The sequence below is a fragment of the Microtus pennsylvanicus genome, chromosome 1, assembly GCF_037038515.1.
Source record: "Microtus pennsylvanicus isolate mMicPen1 chromosome 1, mMicPen1.hap1, whole genome shotgun sequence".
Taxonomy (NCBI): domain Eukaryota; kingdom Metazoa; phylum Chordata; class Mammalia; order Rodentia; family Cricetidae; genus Microtus; species Microtus pennsylvanicus.
The window spans coordinates 174,501,390-174,509,023 of record NC_134579.1 but is presented as its reverse complement, the minus strand read 5'-3'; the positions used below and the strand labels follow the sequence as shown (position 1 = coordinate 174,509,023).

The 7,634-nt window shown below is 41.0% G+C and overlaps 1 protein-coding gene across 1 annotated transcript in view; it reads right to left on the bottom strand.

Moving 5' to 3' along the window:
* Window positions 1–7,486: 7,486 nt before the first annotated feature.
* The window catches only part of LOC142833851 (amine sulfotransferase-like), a 150,385-nt gene continuing 150,237 nt past the window's right edge, over window positions 7,487–7,634 (bottom strand). Inside the window, exon 8 of the transcript XR_012907458.1 lies at window positions 7,487–7,541. The gene's annotated coding sequence lies outside the window, so the exon portion shown is untranslated. The remainder of the gene's footprint in view (window positions 7,542–7,634) is intronic.

Below are 7,634 nucleotides of genomic sequence, written 5' to 3'. Positions count from 1 at the left end.
GGGGGAACTTGGGGAAACAGGATGATTGGGAGAAAGGAAGGTTGGATAGAGGAGCAGGGAATCACATAACTTAATTAAGCAAGCCATCTTAGGGTTGGCAAGAGACTTGAACCTAGAGGGGCTCCCAGGTGCCCAGGGCGATGTCTCCAGTTAGTTCTTTGGGCAGCTGAGGATAAAGAACCTGAAATGACCCTATCCAATAGCCATACTGATGAATATCTTGCATATCACCATAGAACCTTCATCTGGCGATGAATGGGGATAGAGATAGAGACCCACACTGGAGCACTGGACTGAGCTCCCAAGGTCCCAGTTAAGAGCAGAAGCAGGGAGAACATGAGCAAGGAAGTCAGGACCACGAGAGGTGCACCCAGCCACTGAGAGAGTGGGGCTGATCTATTGGGAGCTCACCAAGGCCAGCTGGACTGTGACTGAAAAAGCATGGGATAAAACCAGACTCTTTGAAGATGGCAGACAATCAGGGCTGATGAGAAGCCAAAGACAATGGCACTGGGTTTTGATCCTACTTCATGTTCTGGCTTTGTGGGAGCCTAGCCAGTATGGATGTTCACCATCCTAGACCTGGATGGAGGGGGGAGGACCTTGGACTTTCCACAGGGCAGGGAACCCTGACTGCTCTTTGGACTGGAGAGGGAGGGGGAGAAGAATGGGGGGAGGATGAGAAGAGTGGGAGGAGGGGGAGGGAAATGGGAGGCTGAGAGGAGGTGGGAATTTCTTTCTTTTTTCTTTCAATAAAAAAAAGAACTTTAATGATAGCCTTTGCTGGATAGGTTGTGGAGAAAGGGGTATTCTCATCCATCGCTGGTGGGATGTAAACTTGTGCAACCACTTTGGAAAACAATGTGGCGGTTTCTCAGGAAATTCGGGATCAACCTACCCCTGGACCCAGCAATACCACTCTTGGGAATATACCCAAGAGATGCCCTATCATATGACAAAAGTATATGCTCAACAATGTTCATAGCAGCATTGTTTGTAATAGCCAGAACCTGGAAACAATCTAGATGCCCTTCAATGGAAGAATGGATGAAGAAAGTATGGAATATATACATATTAGAGTACTACTCAGCAGTAAAAAACAATGACTTCTTGAATTTTGCATGCAAATGGTTGGAAATAGAAAACACTATCCTGAGTGAGGTAAGCCAGACCCAAAAAGATGAACATGGGATGTACTCACTCATATTTGGATTCTAGCCATAAATAAAGGACATTGAGCCTATAATTCATGATCCTAGAGAAGCTAAATAAGAAGGGGAACCCAATGAAAAACACATAGTCATCCTCCTCGATATTAACCTTCGTCAGGCGATGAAAGGAGACAGTGATAGAGTCCCTCATTGGAGCACCTGACTCCAACCCCAAGGTCCAAATCAGGAGCAGGAGATAGAGCACGAGCAAGGAACTCAGGACCGCGAGGGGTGCACCCACATACTGAGACAATAGGGATGTTCTATCGGGAACTCACCAAGGCCAAATGGACTGGGTCTGAATAAGCACGGGATAAAACCGGACTCGCTGAGCATAGCGGACAATGAACTGCTGAGAAGTCAAGAACAATGGCACTGGGTTTTGATCCTACTGCAAGTACTGGCTTTGTGGGAGCCTAGGCAGTTTGGATGCTCACCTTACTAGACCTGGAAGGAGGTGGGAGGTCCTTGGACTTCCCACAGGGCAGGGAACCCTCACTGCTCTTTGGGCTGATGAGGGAGGGGGACTTGATTGGGGGGGGGAATGGGAGGCGGCGGCGGTGAGGAGGCAGAAATCTTTAATAAACAAATAAATTAATAAAAATAGAACTTTAGTGTGATGAATTAATTCCTTGTAATTATGGTAAAAACATATAGTGTATACCTTACTATTGTAACGATATCTAAATGTACAACACAGTAATTTTAAAGTGGCATAAGCCTGCTTTGTGTTTTTCTCCCAGATAAATTGCATTTATTACTATATAAAACATGAAATATGTGGTGTTCAAAATTCTCTATCTAAAGAAAGTAACTGAAAGCAGAGGGTATTGACTAGTGAAAGTATTTCAAGTGAAGGAATGCAAGATGCTAACAACATTCATTTGAAGATTATTTCAGAATTGTCTGTAAAGAAACAGAAGAAATATAAGAAATGAAATCAATATTAATCCATGAAATTTAAAAATATTACAGCAATGGATATCACTATGGGTGGAATAAATAAAATTCTAGAGGAATAATTCAAAGGGATTATAAGAATTTCAGTGGAGTCACAGGATAAAGATATGTATAAATTTTTGAATGAATTTAAAAAAAGGGTATAAATGACTAAGATGAAATAAGACAATATAGATCAGGAACACATAAATTAACAAAAAGATAGAAAAACTGAGAAAGATCAAGCTGAATTTTGGGAAATGCAAAATTCAAGAAATTAATCAGGAAAACAACTCTAAGATAGCCTCAAAAATACCCAAGAATAAATCTAACCAAGAAAGTGAAAGATCTCTACAAGAATGTGTAGAGACAACATATAAAGAAATTAAGACACCAAAGAATGAAGAGCTCTGTCGCATGGTTAACAGGATTAAACTGCAATTAATTATAGATTACATGGAATCTCCACCAAATTCAAAATACTCTTGATATTGTGCTCCTCACAGCATAGAATTCACACTGGGGACAGGTAGAGCGAGCAGGCAGTCGAGGTTTATTTTAGCAGCTGTCAAGACAGCAAAGGAGAAGAGATAAGTATGTCTTCCAGATTGGATTGCTGACTGATATGAGCCTCAGTGGCAAGACTGTTTCTAGTATTTAGCCTTACAAGTCTCAAGCTACTATGTCTGTTCACCTTGCCTATCCATAGGGATAGTCCAGGGTCTCTTTCCTGCAACAGGTGAAGGCTTTCTTAGACATTGTCCTTATTCAGAATTCAGTCTCTTAAATTGCAAGAATATGCATAAAGGTACATAGAATTAAGAAGTTTTCTAGGGGAAAGGGCAAAAGTAACTTACTCATGTTCTGAAGAGTGAAGAGTGTGTGTTTCCTGAGAGCTGATTGGAGTTTATTGAGACCACCAGCATCTGGTTACTTCCTTCTCAGACTAGTTTGGCAAGCTGTCGCATACCATATTCATGGGCAAGCGCCAGTACTTGCCTTTCTCAGTGTTCCATGAAACATCTGATCACTCTGTCCTGCTTAGACAAAAATCCTGTTAGTTTTGTTAAGCCAGAATCTCCCCCACCCTTTATGTTTATTCTCAATAATTTTCCATCTAGTACCTCTGCCCCAGCACTGCAATCTGGTTATCCAGACTCACTTTCCCTTGGTGTATTCAAATTTGAGTTGACTGTTTTGGTTCATTCAATTACTCTAAAGATGTTCAATATTGAGATTAATCATCAGCCAATTCTTTGTACTCAAAAAGTGAGTTTCCAACTACTGACTTTTGCTCTTTTTATTTTCATGGATTTCCCCTCACAAAATAACTAGATCTACCCTACTGAGAAAACGTAGTCTACCACCAAGTGCCAACTGCTAATCCAGTTGGTTTTTAGTGAACCAGTTAATTGAGAAATTAAACATATTCAAATGAAGAAATTGTCTCTTCATTACTTGAACAGGGAGAGGCCTGAAAGACCCTTTGCTTGCTTTTTTGTTGTTGTTGTTTTGGTTTTTCAAGACAGGGGTTCTTCCTTGTGGACAAAGAAGTGGGAAATACACTTAAACACATTGGCATAGGGAACCACTTTCTAAATATAACCCCAGTAGCACAGACACTGAGAGAATTAATTAATAAATGGGAGCTCCTAAAACTGAAAAGCTTCTGTAAAGCAAAGGAACTGATCAACAAGACAAAATGACAGCCTACAGAATGGGAAAATATCTTCACTAACCCCACATCAGAAAGAGGTCTGATCTCCAAAATATACAAGGAACTCAAGGAACTAGTCTTCAAAAGACCAAATAATCCAATAAAAAATGGAGTACAGACCTAAACAGAGAACTCTCAAAGGAATTTAAAATGGTTGAAAGACACATAAGGAAATGTTCAAAATCCTTAGCCATCAGAGAAATGCAAATCAAAAAAAGTCCGAGATTCCATCTTACACCTTTAAGAATGGCCAAGATCAAAGACACTGATGACAACTTATGCTCGAGAGGATGTGGGGTAAAGGGAACACTGCTGCATTGCTGGTGGGAGTGAAAACTGGTACAGCCTAAATGCCCCTCAACTGCAGAATGGATAAGGAAAATATATTTACACAATGCAGTACTATACAGCAGAAAAATGACATATTGATATTTGCAGGCAAATGGATGGATCTAGAAAACATCATAATGAGTGAAGTAACCCAGATCCAGAAAGACTAATATTATATTTCCTCTCTCATAATTAGCTTTTAGACATAAAGCAAAGAAAACTAGCCTATGTTTCACAATCTCAGAGAACCTTCGCACAGTTGACAACTGGTCACCCGGCTTGGCTTCAGCAAGGATCCAATTAAGCCAGTTTGCATGGTATTTCCCTCATTCCTGAGTAGTTCACTAATAGAGTTTTCACTGGCCATTTCCTAAATGCTGCTATAATACATTCTGAGTTGGGTCAGTTTCATTGCCAAATCCTATTGCAGAAGCTTCCACACCTGTAGACTTGGTCTTTTTTAAATCACATTTTAATGGCTGTCATTAAAATAAATTTTTATGAACAGTGAACATATCATCTGTAGATGATAGAACACAAAATTCCAAAATAAGAAATCAGAAAAGAAAGGTTGATAATCTGTGAATCCCTTTCTGCTTCATATTTCTCATTTATGGCTCTGCATTGGTTCAAGAAAATTTCTTTTACTGGTACTCCATAAATCACCGATGAAATACTATATAGTGTGTAAACGGATTGGAACCTAATTATTCACATTTGCAAGAAATATTTGACTGAGACACTCCTGCAAAAGTTTCAAGCTATCATGATGCTCTGTGCCATTATGGGTCCTGAAACAAAGCCTACAAGCCATGAATTAGAACCTCTGAACCCAGGGACGAAGATGAATATTTTTTTTCTAAAATGGATTTTTTTTCATATATTTGCCACATAGGTATACTGGCACAACCTTTAATCCCAGCACTCAGGAGGTAGAGGCAAAGAAGTTTGGGGCCAGCTTGTTCTACTTAGAGAGTGTAGGACATCCAGGACTATGATAAAAGATCCTTTCTTAAAATAACAACATCAATAAGCTCCCCCCAAAACAAAAAATATGACACATCCCGCTATCATTTGATGTGCCACTCATTCACATATTTGTTTTAGCATACATGGGCAATGAAATGTGTGTTATCTTAACAAGGTTCCCACAAATGGACATATGGTGAAACCTGAGCCTCCCTGGTGCTATTAAAATTTACTGGGAGGGCCAAATGAGAGGAAATCAGACACACGGTGGCATTTTATTGAGTGGGATATTTATCCCTTAGCCTCCTTTTTTTTTCTCTTTGTATCCAGTGATTCTGAGATCTGCTTTGCTCCACCACACTCTGCACTGTGCAATTCCTTGCCACAGACTAGAAAGCAACAGCGCACAAACCAAAATAACCCTTTGAGGCTATAAATTAACCGTCTTGTCTATTTTGTTGCAATGATGACCAACTTCGGCTGATTCCATCTGGTGACTGTCATGAATGTTGCTACCATATATATTTATGATCCAAATGCAGTAAATTTTAAACATCAATAATTGTTTTATTAATTAAATTCCTTCTACATTGAGAATTGAAATTCAACTAGATTTTTTTCTAGTTACTAAAATGACTTTATGGCATGGGTTTAAGATATGTTACAGACAGAACTGTTTTCATCCTAATACCTTGTAATTAAACCAACAGTATTTTTATTTAACTTTTTATTGATTCATTGTGGATTTCACACTGTTTATCCCAATCCCACTCATCTTCCTATCTCCTCATTTCTACCTTCTGCTCTTGCAACCTCCACCCACAAAATAACATAAAATTTAAAAGAAAAGCAAAAAACAAACAAACAAACAAAAAGTCTCTCGGCATGGATGGTGTTGGGTGAAATAGTGAGTCACACTGTATACCCTTTAGTACATACATCTTAACTTGTAAGTGTTCATTGCAATGCTCATTGGTTTGGTTTGAGGCCTCTGGCTTCTGCTATGCCCTGGATACTGGGCACTCACTGGGTCTTCTCTTGGATATCCCATTGGTGCCTTTTGTCATAGAGATCCAGTAGCTCCTGATCTGCAGGTCTGGCCTCATCACATGCTCCAAGAGTACATAGATTCGGTGACTGTTGGGGTGGGCCCACTCATAGACCAGGTTCTGGATCTGGGTGGTAGCTGGATTGCTCTTCCTGTCAGCTTTCCTTTACCATCATTACCTGGGAGAGCTCTCTAGCACAGCTCTGGCTCGCTCACTTGATGCAGCAGACAGCAAAGAATGGTGCCAGTTCTCCTGTTATTACACCCTCAGGTCCAGCCTACCCATCCTTACACTGCCAGGGCCAGCTCTACTGTTTTGCCCAGTCACCTGGTGAAGGAAGAACCAGTTCTTCCATTCTCATGGCCCCACCCCCAGGTTGACCCTCCAGTGTGATTTAGGTGGCAAGGGGTGGGCAGTGAGGACACGTTTCCCTTACCCTTGCCATCCCTTGGCATATGAGGGAGGGTGCAGCTTTCCTGCTCTCATGCTCACGGGCCTGGCTACCTGCCCCCTGCCAACTGCGTAAGCTCTAGTGTACTGCACAGGTGACAGGTTGTGCACGCTCTGCTGTGTGCATGGACTGTAGAACCACTAAGGGCCACACAAGCATCAGGAGTCTGGGCTGTTACCTAGGGTCAAGTTACTGCCCAAGGGTTGAGTCTCTGTTGAGGCCATGTAGATCTGAGTAACCTGTGCTGCCACTCAGGGCCATGGGGTCATCTGGGCCTAGATTGCTATCAGTGGCCATATCAGGGTCCATGACCCTGCCATGATTGCCATTGTGTTGATGCCCATGATTCCTTTATCCTCCAAAAGCACTGAGGACAGGGCTTCACAGAGTTGGCCCTGCCCCTCACTGACCAATCTGGAGAGCAGGCCCTGGACCTCCTCAGGGCAGCACAGTAGAACTGTCCCTCCTCGTGCGGGTGTGGGTGAGCAGACCCTGAAGACCGAGAATGAGAGAGCTAGCCCCACGATCTGCCACATGGAGGTGTGGGCATCCACACTTAAACCAGCATATGTTTAATCTTTGATTTTTATGTCTTTCCTACAAACTGAGATCTGTTATATTACTTTTAAAAGGCATAAATGTTTTTATGTGACATCTCTCTCTATTTCACACAGCACATTTGTACAGTCGTATTGATTTTGAAAGCAGTCAATTAATGTTTAGATTAGAGTAAATGGATTTTTAGTGGTTATTTGATCCTGAATTAATTAAAGGTAAAGAAAATGTAAACTATAGAAGAATTTCTGAAGACTACAGCCATGTTTTATGTTTTTTGTTATACTATTTTTGTGAAAGATACCAATACTAATAGCTACCTTTAAAATCAATGTTATGGCCAGCAAGCTAAGCTTAAGTTTATTTTCTCATTCAAGAATTATGCTTTATATTCATAGTTAAGTGAGAGGAAG